Source organism: Macrotis lagotis, chromosome 1, assembly GCF_037893015.1.
Source record: "Macrotis lagotis isolate mMagLag1 chromosome 1, bilby.v1.9.chrom.fasta, whole genome shotgun sequence".
Taxonomy (NCBI): domain Eukaryota; kingdom Metazoa; phylum Chordata; class Mammalia; order Peramelemorphia; family Peramelidae; genus Macrotis; species Macrotis lagotis.
Window position 1 is genome coordinate 332,717,824 of NC_133658.1, and position 17,754 is coordinate 332,735,577.

At 36.9% G+C, this 17,754-nt stretch overlaps 1 long non-coding RNA gene across 1 annotated transcript; it reads right to left on the reverse strand.

Annotated features, from left to right (window-relative positions):
* Nucleotides 1-15,029: 15,029 nt before the first annotated feature.
* LOC141517518 (uncharacterized) lies at nt 15,030-17,162 on the reverse strand. The gene is made up of 3 exons (XR_012476889.1): nt 17,077-17,162; nt 15,497-15,596; nt 15,030-15,223 (listed from the first exon to the last, which is right to left on the reverse strand). It is a non-coding gene; the product is annotated as an uncharacterized LOC141517518 (long non-coding RNA).
* Nucleotides 17,163-17,754: the final 592 nt, after the last annotated feature.

The window sequence follows — 17,754 nt, forward strand, 5'->3', positions numbered from 1 at the left end:
CTATCACATCTTTTGTTCTATGCAGCTCATAATTTCCAACTGTCATATCATATTGTTGATTGATATCAATTGAGCTTATGGTCCACTATCTCTCCACTCCAAGAAGTTAAGATCATGTCATCTAAGGACTGATTGTTGGAAATGGGAATGATTAGCATAGAAAAAAGAAGACTTGGGGGAGGGGACATGATAACTGTCTTCAAGTATTTGAAGAGGTATAAGGGGATTTGAAAGTGAGAGAGATTAAGTTTATTTTGCTTGATGCTACAATTTTAGGAAAAATCTGTAGGGACAGATTTTGGCTGAGTGAAGGGAAAATTTCCTAACATTTAAACAATGCATAAATTGAGCAGGCTGCCTTAGAAGATGATATTTTCCATTAATGATTAGAGAAATGCAAATTAATACAGCTCTGAGGTATCACCTCACACCTATTAGATTGGCTAAGATGATAAAAAGGGAAAATGATCAATGTTGCAGAGGATGTGGGAGGATTGGGACATTGTGAACTGATCCAAACATTCTGGAGAGCAATAGGGAACTATGCCCAAAGAGAAATAAAACTGATCATACCCTTTGACCCAACAATTCCAATTCTAAGCCTTAGAAGAAATAAAAAAAATGGGAAAAGTCCCATATGTTCCAAAATATTCATAGCAGCTCTTTCTGCAGTGGCAAAGAATTGGAAATTGAGGGGATGCCCATTAATTGGGGAATGACTGAATAAGTTATGGTATATGAATGTTATGGAATACTGTTGTTCTATAAGAAATCAAAAATGGTCGGATTCTAAAGAATCATGGAATGAATTATAGGATCTGATCCTGAGTGAAGGGAGCAGAACCAAGAGAACATTGTACACATTAACAACAACATTGTAAGTTGGTTAGCCTTGATGAATGCAGCTCCTCTCAAGCAGTTCAGAGACCTAAGACAGGTTATGGATAATGCTATTCCCATCCAGAGGAAGAAAAACAAAACAAAACAAAACAAAAAATAATAAAACCCTTCAGAATATACATACATTTTAAAAATAAATTTTCTTTTATGTATTTCTTTCCTATCTCATGGTTTTCTTACTTGACTCTTAATCCCAATTCCTCATATTGAAAATGACTAATCTAGGGGCGGCTAGGTGGCGCAGTGGATAGAGCATTGGCCTTGGTGTCAGAAGTACCTGAGTTCAAATCTGGCCTCAGACTCTTAAGAAATTACCTAGCTGTGTGGCCTTGGGCAAGCCACTTAACCCCACTGCCTTGAAAAAAAAAGGAAAAAAAAAAGAAAATGACTAATCTGTAAACATGAGGAACTGAGGCAAACAAGGTTAAGTGACTTACTTAGGGTCACACAGCTAGTATCTGAGGACATATTTGTACTCAGGTTCTCCTAATACACTCTATCTACTTTGTCTCCTGGCTGCCTTAGAAAATATCTTAATTTAATTTAGCCCTTTCATTTCACATAAAATGAAGAGCCTGAAAGTAACTGTCCAAGGTCAGACAGTCAAGGGTTAGCAGAGTGGAGTCTAGAATTCCTCTCTCCTCACTTGGCCACAGAGACAAATGAGCACATGAAACTGATGGTCATAAACCACTTGTTGAATGAATGAATGAATGAATGAGCATTTATTATTTACTGGAGATAAAGAGGCAAAAGTAAAGACAGTTCCTTACCTCAAGGATCTTACATTCTAATAGGGAGGAAGGGAGGAAGAGACAACATATATATGGTGAAGCACCAGCCATGGAGGAGCTTGGTTTGGATAGTTCTTCTACACAGTAGATCTTAACTACAATTGTTAATATTCTCATGAGGGCTGCTTGTCAGATTGTGGTCTTAGGGCAATTTAAATGCTGGAATATAGTATAAAATGCAAACTCAGTGACTCTACTGGGATCACATTGTTAATACTTTACATTCTGTCAGCTGCTAGGTTCTCCTGGGAGAAATATTTGCAAATCCTATTAAAATATTAATAACATGTCAGGGTTAAAGCTCCCTGACCATCTCTATTCCCTTTATGTTGGAAATAGACTTTTACTCACCATATTCCATTTGTATACTATTTGCTGAGATTTATGAACACTATATTCACAGCATGTTTGTTCACTCAAAACACTCTTTAAATATAAGATTTCATTCAGGAGGGGTACTGGTAAATATTTAACAACCAGCTCTCCAAAAAAACAACTATTTTAAAGTTTGATCTTCATTATTATGAACCACTACACTTTCTTAAATATAGACAATCATTACTTTGATAAATTAAGCCCTGATTTGTAACATTTGGTGATTTCCAAGATGTAAATGGTCACGTTGAAAATTTAATTATCAGCTCCTTGGCCCCTTGAAGGCCTCTGATTTTTCATTTTATCTTTCCAAAGCTTAGGAGGCAGATAAAACAGGGAATGAGAAAGGCAGGGTAGTGAGAAAAGTGTGTTAGAGAGAGGCTCAGGATACCTAGGGATAAGATCTAGCTCTAGCTATATAACCTTAGGCAAATCATTTACAGTCTCCTCTTCTGTAGAATGGTATCTTCCTCATAGTATTATGTGAAAAAAGTACATCTAAAACAGTGCTTTCTATATGTGAACTATCTCTTTTATCCTGTAACTAAATTGGCCTTATAGTTAGTTCCTCACACTGTGTGCATTACAATATTTATGTATTTATAATAACTTATGACTTGCTCCTCTTCTTTATCTTTTAGAATCTCTAACTCTTCAGGACTCAACTCAAATATCACCTTCTGAAATGAATCTTTCCTCATCTCTATACCCTCCCCCTATAGTTGCTTTAAGTGCTTTCCTCTCCTTCCCCACCCCAATAATCTTATTTCAATTTCATATGCATTTTTAATGTCTAGCTAGGTGTATACAAGTTGTTTCTCCTTACCAGATGATGAGTAGGTTAGGGGATGAATTTGGAGAGGAAAAATTAACAAAAATTTAGGAGAAATTGAGGAAAATTTGAAGGATAATACTTTCCCAATTTAAATTTGATTTTGAGGCAAAAGAAGAGCAGGATTAAGGACAATTAAGGAGAATGTAGAAGAAATGAGAAGGATTACAGGGAAGTAATTTGAAGAGGAAAGTAGGACATCAAGAAGGAAAAGGAGAAGACAATTGACAGTTCAAGGCACAATAAAGAAAAAAGTATATGGAACAATTAGTAGGTTAAGGCAAATTGGGAGAGTGAGTTTTTTAATGGGACAGCATTGGTGAAAGATATAGGAGCTTGATATAAAGACAAAAGAAGACTGGGTGGAGTTGAGGAACTGTTGAGATTTAGTTGAATGAAACTGTCAAGTTATTAAGAAGTGTTTAGATATGAGACATAAAAAAACAAGGCTGAAAATATCAATCAAAATGTGAAGTAGGGTAATCATGCAGTGACTTACAATGAATGTGAAATATTTGCCTGTCACAGTTGAATGAGTATATCTGTGTCCCTCCTATAGAAGAAGGTGTAAGGATTAGAAGATTGTATGTCCATATTCCAGATAGGAAAAGATAAAATGTTCCTAAAGTAAATAGAAATGACATTTCAGTGATGGAAAAAGACTGGTAGAGAGCAGAAGGGATGCAGAAAATTACCCAGAGGAGAAAAAGAAGGAAAAATATTCTAGATGATTAAAATTTTAAAAAGAGGTTTAAGTTCTTCCTGAAGAAGAGGAAGCTAGATGCTCTGAGGATGCTGCTTTTCCTCCAAAGAATGACATAGGGAATTCATAGAAATTAACAACTGAGAGATTATACAGAGTGACAAAGGAAGAAAAGAATAATATTAATTGGTGATTCCCTGCTCGGGGTTCAGCAGTTATTTCTCAAATTAATGATAGTAGGGGCTTATCTTCCTGAAGCATGAATCCAATTCATAAAAGAGAAATTTCCAAGACTTGTGAAATAGAATTAATATCTACCAAGGTTTTCCCTCCCTTATAGAATAAGCTAGTTTTTCTCTAAAAGATGAAAAAAAAAATCCCAGGATTTCATTGGCTTAGAGTAGGACAAAAGGCAAGCTTTCTCTCTATGGTGAAGAATTAAGTTGATCGTGCCTTTTTATAGTTGATTATATTCTGTAATTGTTCCTTTTCTGTAATTGCTACCCCATTTCATATGAATATTCAAGCCACATTTGTGTTTTTTGCCTAAGAGATGTTTAAAAGTTCAGTTCTCCTGGTAATCACTAATCTGTTCTGATCTCAAGGAAATTTGTTGTTTTTAAGGGTTGCAGGTGGAGAACTGTCTGGTCTAGGTTCTTTGTATTACCAAACTCTCCTTCAAGGATGTCTGATTTGTTATCCAGAGAAATTTAGTCCATTACCTCTAATCTTTTTTTTTTTAATTTTTAAAATTTATTTTTTAAGGCAATGGGGCTAAGTAATTTGCCCAAGGTGACACAGCTAGGCAATTATTAAGTGTATGAGGTCAGATTTGAACTCAGGTACTACTGACTACAGGGTCAGTGCTCTATCCCCTGCACCACCTAGATGTCCATATTATCTCTAACCTTGCAAGTGGACTCAAACAATAAACATCTCTTAGTTACAGGGAAGAAGGAGGAGGTTGTTGCTATCCCCTTTCCAAATTTCTGACCAATCATGTCATCCTAGGCCCCATGATGCTGTCAGTCTTGTAACCAATTGCATTATTTTCCTCACCTATCTGGTTCTGATTTTTGTTCCATGCTTCTTTAAAGGAGCTGTGCCTCCTACTGGAATCATTGGTCTAACTGAGGTAGCCATGAGATTCATTTAATTAATGGGTTTATATACAGATATTAAATAGAAAAAGCTCAGAATTCTGTACCTTGATTAACTTTTATTCAATTCTATCAAGACACTAGATGCAACTTCCTGGTTACCTTTGGCTATTTTGGCATGATTTTCTGATTAATTAAATGCATAAAAGGCCCACCCCAGTGAGGCTTCAGACTTGGTGTATATTCCAAGATCACTTGAATTACATCATTCTCTTCTTGCTGAGTAGACACATTTCCATAGGGAGGTTAGAGGCACTGCAGGGAGTATATATCCAACTACATTAAGTGCCTTCTTGTTGAAGATTATTTCTTTGTTAGGATTAACATGCTTTTTAAACCATTCAGTGACCTATGAGACTTACCTCATTTCATCCCAGTATCAAACCTGAACTTAAAGGTTATGGACCTGAATCAGTCCTGCTGCTAAAAATTAATCAAAATGGATGACAGCTATCCCCTAGAACATAGAAATGGGGGTCCATAAGTCATACACTAGCATCCCTGCAGGTTGCATGTTGACTTCCAAAACCACAAATTTTTTTTATTAGGGTTTTTTGTTTTTTGTTTTTGCAAGGCAATGGGGTTAAGTGACTTGTCCAATGTTACACAGCTAGGCAATTATTAAGTGTCTGAGGTCCAATTTGAACTCAGGTCCTCCTGATTCCAGGGCCAGTGCTCTATCCACTGCGTCACCTAACCCCTCCCCCAAAACCACAAATTTTTGAAAATTAATATATCAACTCATTAAAATGAGTTGGATCTACATTTTAATATGATTTGGGCCATACGCAGAAACATGGGCCATATGTGGCCTGTAGATTAAGTATCTGACTTCTCTACTCCAGACCACTGATCCTGCTTCTAGGTTACCTTCTACAGCCATGATCCAGAAAAGCAGATCCTGAGGAAAAGGGTTCCCCATTCTTTCAACCACTTATTATTAATGGGACAGGCAAATCAGCCTAACTGAAATAGTAAGGCATTGTAATTTTGATAGTATATACCAAGTGGGTCAAACAACTGCTATCACCTTGTCTAGCACCTTTTCTTAGAATCCCATGGAGAAAGCCCAGGACCCAGAATACAAGAACCTTGGAAATAGAAGTCCTTCCTAAATCACTAGTCTTACTACCAGCATGGCCCTAGCAGCTATTAGAGAATATAACAACTTTTGTTGAGTTGCAGCCTGGAAATTGCCTCTCAAATGCTTCAGCCTCTATCTCCTTAGCAACCCCAACTACTGAAGACCCAGAAAAGACAGTTTTTCTACTTCGAAGATCTTGGCTTTATTAAACAGTTTATCAGTGAAAATGACAATAAAGCATATGTATCACCAATCATTTTGCCATGAACCCTAAAGTCCACTGAGTCTTTAAATTTGTCTTGTGGTGGAAATCTCCTCTGCATAATTTCTCCATTTTAGAATGTAAGAGTCTTGAAAGCAGGACTGTTTTGCTTTTCCACTTCCATCCTTTGTTCTTAGAACAGTTTTTTTTGCATATAATAAGTGTGTAATAAATGCTTTTTCAGTTCATTCATTCTGATTTTTCAAGTCAATGCAGATGGCATTGCCAGAAGAAACCTAAAATGTGTTGCCACTTTACAGTCTTGGATTAGAAACCGAAGAGCATAGCGGGCACAGCTTGTATTTTCTTCATTGATACCCATAGAAGGCAAGGCAAGCAGAAGAGGAAAATTAATTTGAGAAGTGAGAAGCTCACTAAGAAGATAGTGTCTGATAATGAGATTAGATTAGATTAGATTCTAGACAATGGATTAAAATTTAGGAATGACAGATTCCTGGTCAGCGATGAAGTATATCCAACAAATACCTGTGAATTTATTTGCTGGGTATCTTATAAATATAAGTAAGTGAGATTTAAACCAAAAAGATGGAAGTGGGAGAAACCAGCCTATGGATATTCCTCAGATTAGATACCATAGAGTGTGTGTTTATAAAAAAGAGAGAATATCAGTTTAGGCATCAAGAAATTCAATAGCTTATAAAATCTAAGACCTTAGATACCTATACACAGATACCAAAATTGCAGATAAAAAAATCAGAAGAACTAGAATTTCTAATTCAAGGAGACAAATTTGACCATAATTATCACTGAAATTGGTAAGAAGAAACAGGACTAGGCCATAACTCTTGGTGGGTATATCTTATTCATCAAAGGAAGGCTGGAGAAGCATTTATATTAATAAACCATACTCAAATAAGCAAATTGAGGAAACAATGAGAGGGGAAAAAACACAAAAAGGAGTGTTTGGGTGAAGACCAGAGAATCAGAAATTATCTTGTCACTGGAGTTTTTTAACTACAGATCACCTGATCACAAGCCTCACACTGCAACAATCTCTCTCTCTCTCTCTCTCTCTCTCTCTCTCTCTCTCTCTCTCTCTCTGTCTGTCTCTCCTCTGCCCCTTCTCTCCCTCTCTCTTTTCCTTCTCAACTTTCTCCCTCCCCCTCCTCCAACTAACAACATCCACATTTGACTTAGTGATAATTTCATTTTTTAAAAGGTGGAGAAACCAAGATTGAGGAAATTCAATTCTAGATCTGATTCACACCAACAGGGAAGAATTGGTTGCTAAGACAGAAATGATGGAAAGTGTAAGGAGAAGTAATCTCTATCTACTAGAGTTTGTGATGTAGAAGAAAAAATCCAGCTATTGTTTTACGAGTATCTGAGACTTTGGGAAATCAGATATCTAAGGTTTCAGGAAAAAGCTAGATAGAATACCATTCACTAAAGTACTACAGGAGAAGTCAGGCCTGGGAGAATGAAAGATACAAAAGAATGAAATTCTGAAGACATAGAGGGAAACAGCTCCAATGAGGGGGGAAATGGAATTTGTCTGAAGCACCTAATATGAAAAATAGAAGTAGAAGTAAGGATGTGAATAACAGAAGCTGAATACAAGTATAGTCTGGTCCTGTAAAAATTGTGTCAGTAGTGATAAAAGTTCAGAAAGAACTGACGCTGGTGATGGATGCTAAGGACAGCAAAAGGAGTGGGTTTTTTAAAGCTAAATTGGGAGAAAAGGGGAGGATCAAAAAAGAGATAGAATAGTAGATTGGACAATTATATCTGTGAGAAAGCCGAATAGCTCAATTCTGATTTTGCTTTTGTTTTCTCTGCTAGGGGAACTGACCTTTATGTTGGAAATCACTACAAGGGAGTTAATACCCTAGATAAGTAAAGAGAGAATAGGAAAGTGCATAATTGCCCTTGAAGCATGTAACTCACCTGGCTCATTGGTTATATTCTCAGATACTGAAAGAACTAGTTTGTGTGATTAATAAACCACTATGAGTGACTTATGAAATCATGGAAAATAGGACAGGTATCCCTGCCAAGATGGCTGCTGGAATGGACGGTCTGCTAGCTCTCACATATTTACTCCAGCAAAATTTTGATATTTAGACCAGTCCAAATAATGATCAAGAAATTTAATGAGAAGCTATAATGACCTATTCTACCTCAGAATTGCATGGAAAGTCAGCCAGGAATCCCAAAATCAATTGGAAAGGGAGCATTTCTAACAAAGGGCACACTAGTTGGACTGGAAACATGACATTCTTCAAGGTTCTGTGCCTAGAGGAAGCAAGAATTGGAGGGCTCCAGTTATAAATTTCATCACAGAAGACTGAAGATGAATCATGTCACCCACCTCCTGGAACAGACATGCATTTTTGGACATGACCAATGTGGATTTATCTTGCTGGATTATGCTCATTTGTTGTGAGACTAAAAAAAATTTGTTCAATGTTGGGAGATGGGAATTGAGAGAGGAGAGGGATAATTTTTTAATAGTGGTGGACTCACCTGAGAACGTGCCAGTGTGGTTAAAATACCTCCACATGAGGACCTTGGAAGAGTTCGGTAGCAGGAGCAACCAATTCAGTGACAAGCATCAAAGAGTCATGGCGTTTAAATGAGGACAATTTGATTCAGAGGTTCTGAGGTCCCTAAAATTCTCTCCTGAAGTGTGAGAAGCAACCCTGAAGATCTAGTGCTCTGAATCTCAAAGACTGAGGTGAGATGAAAGTTGAAGGAGAGATAATAAATCAATGGAAAAACACTAATCAATATTTTAAAATTATCCAATATCTTAAGAAAACAGATTCAAAATTAATTTTTTTTGCTCAAGGAATAACAACATTTTATATAGTGTCTATTACATAACATTATATAATAGTTTACAAATATTTCATCTTATCCTCACAAGTCTGGGAAATAGATACTATTATCATTCTTATTTTATAACTGAGGAAACTGAAGTAAACAAAGGTTAAATGATTTGCCCAGGGTTGTATAGCCAGTATCTGAGGCTGAATTTGAATGCAGGTCTTTCTGATTCTATGGCCTACTGTTCTATCACCCAGATTCTGGAATATATTAATACCTAGAAGAAATAAAGCAAAGCATACAATATAAAATAAAAACTCTTGAAGAAAGAAGTAATTAGATTGCCTTAGATTGGTGAATGGCTGAACAAGCTGTATTGCATGAATGCAATGGAGTATTATTAATGTGGCAGAAAATGATGAAAGAGAGAATTCCAGTTTATCTTGGGCAGAATGAATGGATAAAATGTGATGTACAGAAGCAGGAGAACAATTCGTATAAGGGCAACAACATCATAAAGAAAACATAGCTTTAAAGGACTTAAGAATTCTAATCAAAGCAATGACCAATATGCAGAACTAAAATGAAACATTAACCATCTCCTAACAGAGAGGTGATGGATACAAGGTATGTATATTTTTGGACCTGGCCAGTGTATGGGTTTGTTTTGCTTAACTAAAGCTTATTTATTACAAAGTTATTCCCCCATTTCTTTCTCCAGATATATGGGAAAGAAGATGTTTGAGGGAGAGCAGGTTAGCAATAGTGATGGCAAAAAAGAGCTATTATAACAGGGCGTAGCAGGAACAAATAGGATGGTTTTGAAAGTATCTTGTAGGGCTTATATGTACTTCTCTTTAAAAAGGAAGTGGTATAAAAAGAGAGGTAGTGGTTTCTTATGGAATCCCCTGTGTTCCACTTTGTGAATGGAAATGATTTTTCTTCATTTTTAAGTTGAGAAATTTTTAAAAAGAAACTTGAAAGGAATTGGAGAAAATCAAATGATATCTAGATTAACAAAAAGAGAAGAAAACAAAAAATGACCATCCATGTGACCAGGGAAATTGACCTGGATTCATGGAAAATTTCTAGAATAAATCTTTAAAGAGATGGTTGGTGAATATCTAGAAAAGGAAGTGGCTTTCTCAAGAATAGGTCATACCAGACTAACCTTACTTCCTTTTTTTGGCAGGTTTACTAAACTAGGAGATGAAGTAAATGCTGTGTTTATATTTTACATAGACTTTGGAGAAAGTTTTGACAAAGTACCTCATACTGTTCTTGCAGAGAAGATAAAGAGATAGGGGTTAAAAGATGATACAACTTGATGGTTTCAGAACCAGTTGGATGGCTGTACTCAAAGAGTAGTTGTAAATGACTAGATGTCTCCATGGATCTGGCTTAAACACTATGTTATATAAGATTTTTATCAATGACTTGAATAAAAGCATAGATTTAACATAGTCTCCAAATTTTCTGATGATATAAATATGAGAAAGATAGCTAACACACTGGATAATAGTCAGAATCTAGAAGCCTCTTGACAAGAAAGTACATTGAACTGAATCTAATAAAATGAAATTCAATTGGAATAATTATACATTTTTACACTTTAGGTACAAAAAAAATCAATTTTATCAAAGTAAAATGGAAGCAGTATTAGATAGTACTTGTTCTAAAAAAGACCTGGGGTTTTAATGGACTAAAAGCTCAATATGAGTCAGCAGTGTGTTATGGCTGCCAAAAAAGCTAATGCAATCTTGGACTGAATTAAAAGAAGTACAGCTTTCTGGAATAAGAAGGTAATTGTCCCACTGTACTGAACCTTAATCAGACTTCATCTGGAGTATTGTGTTCAGTTCTGGCCATCACAGTTTAAATAGAATATTTTTTTTTGCAAGGCAATGGGGCTAAGTGGCTTGCCCAAGGCCACACAGCTAGGTAATTATTAAGTGTCTGAGGCTGGATTTGAACTCAGGTACTACTGACTCCAGGGCTGGTGCTCTATCCACTGTGCTACCTAGCTGCTCCATAAATAGAATATTGATGGACTGAAGTGTGTCTAGAGAAGAAGCTCTTTTAAAGGAAGTCAGCATGGGTGTCCTGGAAAAAAAAGCCTTAGAAGGGACATGTTCATTGCATCCATGCATTTTAAGGGATCTCACATGGAGGAGAGATTAAACTTGTTTGATCTAATCCCAAAGGATAGAAGCTGGAGCAATAGAAGGGAATGTCCAAGAAGCAGATTGAGGCTCAATGTCCAGGAAAAACTAAACTATGAGAACTATCCAAAAGTAGAATAGGATCTCTTGGAAATTAATGAATTTACCCCTGTTTGGAGGGCTCTAGGCAGAGGATGGACAAATATTTGTCATGTATGTTGTAGAGGTATTTTCTATGTGTGGGTTGGGCTATGGCCACCATGGGCCCTTCTAATTGTCCTATTAGATATGTGAGGAAATTAAAATCCAGACTATAAATGGACTTTACACTGTGGCTCTACAACTTATTAACTGTGTGAATTTGGGAACATCCTCCTGGTCATCAATTTTCTCATCTGTAAAATCAGGACTAATGAAAGAGCCAAGATCAAAACCAAGGTCTCAAGTGAAATCTTCTGATTCTAAGTTCAGTGGTCTTTCTACTGCAGCACAATGATTCCAACACACTTGAGAAGATCTATGTGTAAAATTAAGTCAGCAACAGATTGGATCAATTATTTTTATTAAGTGACAGACCAAAAAATATGAAGAAAGATCCTTAGTTACATTCTCAGGAAGTTTTATGTTTTTGTTTATTAACAACAAATTACATTAGTACATAATTCATCAGCACAAAGAAACTGGAATATCCGTTAAAGAATCAACTTATTGATTATAATTCCTTAAAAGAGATATTGAATTTAGAGTCCCCAAATATTCATGAAGGCTATGATTGCATGTACAATATATGCTGCAGCTATAATAATAATGTTTAGAACAAATTGTCCTAGGGTAGCTAGGTGGTACAATGAATGAAGTTCTAAGCCTGGAACCAAGAGAAACTGAGTTCAAAATCAGCCTCAAACACTTTCTAGTCATGTGATCCTAGACAAGTCACTTAGCCACCATTTGCCTCAGTTTCCTCAACTGTAAGATAGAACTAATAATACAATTACCTTAGCAGGGTTGTCATGAGATAATATTTATAAAAGTGATTAGTATAGTACTGGCTACACAGAAGGTGTTATATTGTTATTGTTCAGTTGTGTCTGACTCTTCATGACCTCATTTAAGTTAAAGATACTGGAATGGTTTGCCATTTCCTTTTTCAGCTAATTTTACAGGTAAGGAACTAAGGCAAAAAAGGATTAAGTGACTTGCCCAGGGTCATATAGCCAGTATGGGTCTGAGATTAGATTTGAACTCAGAAAGGTGAGTCTTCCTATCTTCAGGCCTGGTATTCTATTCACTATACTACCTACCTTCCCTAGTAGTTGCTATATAGATGCTCATCCCCTTTACTCCTACCTCCACTTCCAATTAATGTCTAAAAATTAGGTTCTAGTCCAAACTCCACCTCTTACTAGATATGGAACCCTTGGCAAAAATCTCCTATGCTCTCTTCATTTTGGTTTCCTAATCTGTAAAATGGGAATAACAGTATTGTACCATATATCCCCAGATTATTGTGGGGATCATGCGAGACTAATCAGTCCATCAATAAGCATTTATTAAATGCCACTTAATCAAGCATTGTGCTGGATGCTAGGAATACAAAAACAAACATGAACCACTCCTAGACTGCAAAAAGTTTACATTCTATCATTTAAAGGATAGAGTAATGGAAGTAAAGTAACCTGTTACCTACAGTGATAGCTAATGTGAGTTCTTATTATTTTTGGATAACCTACTTTTCTACCCTTCAGAAAAGAGCTCTCTGGTTTCCTCCCAGAAAATATTTCTGATATATAACAACACAATCTATTTCTATAGCATTTTATAGTTTACAATATGCTTTCCTCATAGAGTTCTGGTGATATAAATTGATAAATTTACATTTATTCATCACATTATGTGCTAGGAATATTATCTTGACTTTTCTTGTTTGTAGATGAAGAAATGAGCTCAAAGCAGATTCAGAATTGTAGGTTCATGGGACTACAAATTTAGAGCTGGGGGATCTTAGTGACCATTTCATCTAGTCCCCTTCTTTTTATAAAGTCATGAAGTTAATAAGTGCCATAGCTAAGATTTAAGGATAGACAGACTCTGGATCCCAGAATCCAAAAATGTTGGTGCTAGCTAGAGACACTAGGGAATTTCTAGTTCAAGTTCTTCCTTTTCTCCATTTAAGACAGAGGTCCCAGGGGAATAAGGTTGCCCAAGATCTCAAGGTGAATTTTAGTAGCAGAATCAAGATTAGAACTCAGATCTCATTCTACCTGGTTCAGTATTTTCTTCTATAATGAAAATATATATCAGAAGAACCAGACACATGGCCCACAACAGTCTGGTGTGTGACCTGAACATGATTATAATGTATTTAAGAAAATATTTAATAAAATAAAAATATAATAAAGCATAGATACTATTAATTTGTGGATTTCTAAATCAATGTGACTCACAAAGATGCTTATGTAAGATCTGGTGGCCCCTGCTTCTATTAGAGTTTGACAGCAAATGCACACATTTGTGAAGTGGCAAAGATATTCCAGGCATTTTGCTAGGTACTGAGGTACAAAGACAAAAATGAAGAGGTCCCTTCCTTCAATGAGCTTACATTCCACATAGGGTATGCACAGATAAGTAAATACATGATTATTTGAGGGGAAGGGAACAAAGTATTCATAGCAATGGGGATAGGAGGGGAGGATCAGGGCAGCTGTCCTAAGAGATAACTAAAGGGAAAGAGAAGGACTACACTTTGAATATCATTAATATTTTCAGGGAATGCACAGAGGCAGGAAGGAGCATGCTGAATATGGGGAACAATTTATAATCTAGTTTGACGAGAGAACATCGAATGTATGCAAGGCAGCAATGTGAAAGAAGGCTGTAAAAGTAGGTTGGAACCAGAATTCCAAGGGCCTAAAATGTCAGGTGGAGATGTTTAGATTTTATCTTCTGTGTAATAAGGGAACACAGAAGTTTTTGAGCAAGAGAGTGGTATAATCAGACCTTTGCCTTAGGAATATTATTTTGGCAGCTGGGTGGAGTGACTGGAGAAGGAGACTGGAGGACTTTTTTATAATCATCCTGAGAAGTGATGAGGGCTTGAACTAGGTTAGTGTGAATGTGAATAGACAGTAAGGAGACAAATATGAAAGATATTAGGAGACAGATTTGACTCTTGAGCAAACGTGGTTGATAAGAGGATGTATCAAAGATGACTCCAGAGTTACAATCTTGGATGACTGGGGATGTTAATGCTCTAGACAAAAACAAAGTAAGTTTGTAGAAATGGCAGGTTTAGGAAGAATGATGATGAATTCCATTTTGGATATTTTGAGATTGAGATACTGATGGGACATTCAGGTGGAGACGTTTATCAGGTCGTTGGCAGTGCTTCTCCAGGGGACTTCAGAGGAGGGCTTCTATCCTGTTTACTCAAATTTGGGAGCTATCTTCATAGACATGATAATTGAACCTCAAAGGTTATATAAAGAAAGAATAGAGAGAGGGAGGGAACAGGAGAAGATGGGGAGAGATATCAGATGATCCCTTGAGAGTATGCCAGCATCAACAAAAGCTTTTTAAGCATTGAGAAAATCTGAATATGTTCACAGGCAGTAAGAAGCCTGCAGAGCGATTGCAATTAAGAGAGAGGGAGGAAATGGTTTCTTTGATAAGCTCCCAGAGAAAAGAGTGGGAAATAGGATCAAGGGCACCAGAAAAGGACTTGAGAGAATAACTATCCTCAGAAACTAGAGTAGAGAAGAGTGGGGGGATGACAGAGGTCACAGTAGATCATTTCAGTTTTCATAGAAATGGGTGAGTCTTCTGCCTAGAGTGAGTAGATGGGGCACTGCAGACTAGAAACAAAAGGTTTGCAGAAGTGACTTTAGAGAGAGAGAGATAGAGAAGAAATCATTCATATAAAAAATGATAATACTTTCTACTCCCTTTCTACTCTCTTGTCAGTCCAGTGTATTTTCATGGGTTGACTTCCATATTTAAAGACCTGAATGACTTTACCATACACCCAAGGGGTCATCTTGTACCTCTTCCTCTTTCTTCTTTTTATTGTCAAGCTTCTAAAAAGGTGTCCATTTCCTCAACACCTACTCAGTCAATCAACTGTATTCTAAGCACTGTACTAGGTGTTCATAATCAACTGGATATCTGGAAAGGAGAGGAAAGAAGAAGGAGAAGTAGCATTAGCTCTAGTAAGGAGTTTAGGCTTGGTTTGTATAAGTACTAAACCTGCCTCTCAGTGCCTGGGCCCTTTCCAAGGAGCAATAAATGGACATTCAGCAGCTGAATGTAGCCCTCCCAGTTGCTTCTGCCTCTGGAAGCCATTTTTCTTTGTGTAACTCCCTTGGGAAATGGAGCTGGGAGAGGATGCTGAGGGCAATGAATTTCAAACCATAGATTTTCAATGCAGTGTGTATTTACCTTAAGAGTCCTAGGTCTCTCCCTTTCACTGTGGCTCATTCTTCCTTGATGAGTAGGCACATGACTGCAAAATGAACTGGACCTGCCAAAGGCTGTCATTCTAATATAGCAAATATTTCAATTCACAGAATGTTAGAGCAGGAAAAAGATTAATTAGGTCAGCTGTTCTTTCAGAAAGTTTGAGAACTTGAATGGATTTTTTAAAAAAATTTTATCTTTTGGGGGCAGCTGGGTGGCACAGTGGATAGAGAGTCGGCTCTAGAGTCAGGAGGACCTGAGTTCAAATCCGACCTCAGGCACTTAATAATTACTTAGCTGTGGGGCCTTGAGCAAGCCACTTAACCCCATTGCCTTGCAAAAAAAAAAACAAAACCAAACAAACCTAAGAAAAATGTTATCTTTGGGGGGAGATAGGGTGGGGTATCTAAATGACACAGTGGATATAGCACCAGCCCAAGAGTCAAGAACACCTGAGTTCAAATTCTCTCTCTGACACTTGATACTTACCAGCTGTGTGACTTGGGTAAATCATTTAACTTCATTGCCCCACAAAAACAAGCAAAAAAAAAATACATCTTTGTTTTCATTAACTTCTAACTGAAATTTTTGCATCTCCTTAAGTTATCTAAAAACCATTATTCTAAAGAGGAATCCATAGTTTTCACCAGATTGCCAAAGAGGTCCGTGGCACACACACAAAAGATTAAAAACCCCATCATTTTAAAATAAGGATATTGAGGCCTGATCATAAATTTTCTAATAGCAAAAATAAAGGGTATTGGCCCACTGTGAAGAATGAGTTTTGGTGCAGATTCAGGGAAGAACTGTAGGGAGGTGGTTTGCTTTCAAGATGGAGGAAGCAGGAGGGTAGAGACTTTGTATATGCTTATGTAGGTACATATGCCACATATGATATTTCTCTTTAGAATGGAAGCTCCTTGAGGGTAAGGCCTGTGTTATCCCAAGTCATTGTTTCCAACCTTTGTTTTGATTTTTAAAATTGGAAAGAATCATGGAGTTACTATCTCATGTGACCTTACTCTTCAGGGTGAATCAGTTGCTAACTGCAAAGTCAATTAACTTCTATGGCTGGTCCAGAAGGAAGTAAAAAAAACCACCTGATGGTAACCTTTCTAGGCCCTTAAGACACCAATTTAAATTGTGATAAGAGGAAGTAGAAAATAATCATTTCTAGAGCATATACTATGTGGCAGGCCCTGTGTTAAATAGTTAACTAACATTATCTCATTTGATCCTTACTATAACCCTCTAATGTAAGCACTGTTATTATCCTTATTTAAATGTTATGGAAATTGAGACAAACAGAGGTTAAGTGGGTTGCCTAGGGTCACACATCTAGTGTTTGAGGTTAGATTTGAACTAATGTCTTCCTGATTCCAGGCCCAAAACTCTATCCTTTGCACCACCTCAATACCTCTAATAATATTCACCTAGCTTTCTAGTTTTCAGGGGCAACTATACTGGTACAATGGATAAAGTGCTGGGTTTGGAGTTGGAAAGGAGACTATGTTCCTGACTTCAAAACTGGCCTTAGACTCTTAACTGTATAAGTCGCTTACCCTATTTGCCTCAGTTTCCCCATTATTAAAATGATCTGGAGGACATGGCAAATCACTCCAATATCTCTGCCCAAATGGGATCACAGAGAGGTGGACATAATTGAAAAGTGACTTAAAAATAATACATAGTTTGCACAGCAATTTTACCTATATTATGTCATTTGATCATCACAATAGCCCAATGAGGTAGTAAGTAGGGCAGAAATAATTGCACTCATTTTTACAGAAGAGATTGGTACAAAGAGATGAGGAGACTGGTCCAAGGTCATTTACTAGAGTGGCAGAGGGAAGCTTCCCCCACAGGACTTATGCCAAATCCAGAGCCCTTTCTAATACATGACTCATCCACAAAAAAGTTGCTTGTTAGGCTGATCCATATAGTGGTAAGTATCTTTCTGGTTGTGGAGTTTTTTGGAATCTGAAATACCTCTGCTATCTTAGTCTTGAGAAAAGATGAAAGCAATTACGCAAAGTCATTGAAAAGTCATCACCCATGCGATCTTTTGGAAGTTCTGTGAGGTAGCAGTCATTTTTCCTTTGCTAGCAGCATTCTAGGATTTGATTTCTGCTGAAAGCACCTGGACCATCGATGTTCATCTCAGATTCACTATTATCCTACATGAAGAGGGAGGAGGAGGAAGAGGAAAGTGAGGAGGGAACTAATAGGACCACAGTAAT